The 2,856-nt window shown below is 35.0% G+C and overlaps 1 non-coding gene across 1 annotated transcript; it reads right to left on the bottom strand.

The window, feature by feature from the left end:
- Nucleotides 1-1,236: 1,236 nt before the first annotated feature.
- Nucleotides 1,237-1,306, bottom strand: TRNAS-UGA (transfer RNA serine (anticodon UGA)). Its single transcript has one exon. It is a non-coding gene; the product is annotated as a tRNA-Ser (tRNA).
- Nucleotides 1,307-2,856: the final 1,550 nt, after the last annotated feature.

The following is a 2,856-nucleotide window of genomic DNA, read 5'->3' as shown; positions in this document are numbered from 1 at the left end:
AATAATTAAAAGAAGTGGGCCTGGGCGTGAAAATAAATAATTTGAAATAATGTTCCTGTTTTATGTACTATTTGTATATATAAAAAAACTCGCGTGTCTAGAATGAACGATTTATGAAAGTAAGTCTAAAGTCATTGTGTTTGAAGGAGAGAGTACGAAAAAACATGCAATATAGTTGTAAATGATGAATATGAATATGAAAGATGGAAAGGATGATAGAGATGTTGAAAGAAAGGTAAATGCGGTAGAATCCAATAATGGAGGACAGAACGCGGCTGGCGCTGGAAAAAACATCTATAAAAATGCGAAACTAGGTTCCACAATCGAGGACATTTTCACAGCACCTTTCATTGCACAGTATTTTCAATCTTGAAAAATAATCTAATTTCAAAATACACTGATGTTTTCATTTTAAAACTTTCTACTTAAATAACAAAATAATATTTGATCTTTCTAAGTCCATAACCGGGTCTGTGATGATATGTAATAATTTTAATGCCCATGCCACCCGCCGCTGGCGCTGCCCGCCCGATAATAAAATTACCGTTGCTGACCGTAATTTGAATTAACGCAGGCTGCTGATATTTTCCGGGCGTCGCCGGGTACTGAAGTTGTGCACTGCAAAAATCATGGCTGTTTTAATTATGAGCGGAAAATTTTAAATTATTTATTGTAAGTGCTCAAGCGGATTAGATTGAAAATTAATTTGGGTATTTTAGTCTTATTTGAAATGTTTAACGATGGACCAATATTATAATTTTTTTTGATAATTATTTTGAGCAATTGTTTTTATAAGGTGCGTTTTTGTGACAGTTAACTGCTCATTTATAAACTAGAACATATTATAATAAAATAAAATAAATACTAATCACCGTATTTCAACGGGGGTTACTGTGATTTACAGCATTTTTGACGGACATTTTGTGAGAACTTTATGAAAATGTGTTCAGTTGCGCGTTGAAAGATGGAGATTTAAAGCACTGTTCTGATATTTGAAAACACTAAATTTATCAATTGACTAGTTAAAATATAACCCACGCCATAACTATCAATTGCCTACTCGATGTTTTTCATTTGAAATGGAGAATGTTAAAAAAATCTCTGATAAATTAGAAATTACCGACGAATAGTTTTGATTCCGAAAATCTTAAAAATCGTTATAATATTTACTATAAGCAATAATTATTCGCCTGTAATATCAATACAAATTGAAAATATCTCCCGATTAAAAATAAATGCCGCTGACGGGAATTGAACCCGCGCCTTCTGATGTCAGGTCAGACGCTCTGAACCACTGAGCCACGTCGGGTTATGACCGAACATCAGAAGGCGCGGGTTCAATTCCTGTCGGCGGCATTTATTTTTTTCGGGAGATATTTTCAATTTGTATGGATATTACAGGCGACTAATTATTGCTTATAATAATTTATTATCCTTTGTGCTATGCATAAAAACCTTGTCTTAACAAACAAACATTAGTTTATCATTTAAAAAATATATATATAGTTGTAGTATTTAAGTAATTAGTTTTTTTATTACGTCTAAAATAATTATTTTCTAAATGTATCCTTCATACTTTCGCATTCGAAATAAACAGCAGCAAATGACTTCTATTTTCATGAGTATTATTTTCCGATATTGTTTTACCGTACCTACCTATGCCATAGACCAAACAAGTTATAATTTAATACAGCCATAAAATAGTGTCCTAACTAAATAGTTCCCTCGCATCCCTGCCATATATTAGTGGTTTTATCACGCAGAGACAGACGCGCCGGTTCGATAAAGAAAATTTGTATAACCCAACTGGACACTAAGTTGTCCGAGAGACATTAGGGCAGTTACAGGGTTAGCAGTAAACCCTTAACCCTTCGGGGACCGTAGCTCATTCTGAGGCACTGACCACCCCATCTCTCTTGTTGCTTCCACGCTAAGCTGGAAATAAACGGCGGGGAGGCTGAGAGACAAACGAGTGGGAGAGGGTTAAATATGGAGCCTTTTTTTGGGGTTATTTAAAAAAATAATTGTCCAACTGTTTTGTATCCGAAATAAATTAGCATGGTAAATAATTTTGGGAATGAGTTTTCTGCTAGAAAAATTGAAGAAAGATTTTCAGAAACATTCAGTTTGAACCTTTAAAGCATATTTATATGCTTTTGGGATTGTAATTATAAAATTCACAGCATGGTATACACATAAACCAATGATTTTTAATTCAAATTAATATGTGATATTAGTTTCGAGCTAACATCATTTTGTATTGTTATGTACATTTTAATGAGGTAATTAAGAGAGTATTTCGTATTTATTTCATCATCCTCTCGATAACTATCCGATAAATAAATAAATGCACATGTTCAAGTAGCGAATAGAAAACTTGGACTTTATTAATAAATAAATTGATAAATCGAAAATAATACGTTTTCCTGAGGTTAGTTTTTTTACATTAGCTCCACACAGGAGGCTTTGAGGAAAAAATCCCTCAGAGCCCATGAATTATATATTTGGTGGTGCTTAGGAGAGGGTTTTTTTGTCTAAAGAAGGAGAGAATCTTTTGAGAAGGAAAGGGGTATGAGTTGTGAGAATGAATATATGGGTCAATGTGTCCTGGAGTAATGGACGCATGAATCCATCCCTCGGCGAGGAGTCAAGATCCGGTTGGAGAGGTCAAAAGGTCTCCCTCAACTAGTCTCCCCGCCACGCAGTAGGTGGCCAAAACTCACCCATGAACCCGGGAATCCCTGCTAAGTCACGAAACGTAGCGAACCGTTTGGGATGACCTTTGTAAGGGCTGTTGAATATCCAATCTGGGGCGGCGATACCCATACCCACCTCCCAAATATAAATAGTGCTTAT

The sequence above is a fragment of the Hesperophylax consimilis genome, chromosome 5, assembly GCF_061612785.1.
Source record: "Hesperophylax consimilis isolate HC1 chromosome 5, BYU_Hcon_1.0, whole genome shotgun sequence".
In the NCBI taxonomy this organism is placed as follows: domain Eukaryota; kingdom Metazoa; phylum Arthropoda; class Insecta; order Trichoptera; family Limnephilidae; genus Hesperophylax; species Hesperophylax consimilis.
The sequence above is the reverse complement of the archived record's forward strand: the minus strand, read 5'-3'. Positions and strand labels throughout refer to the sequence as shown.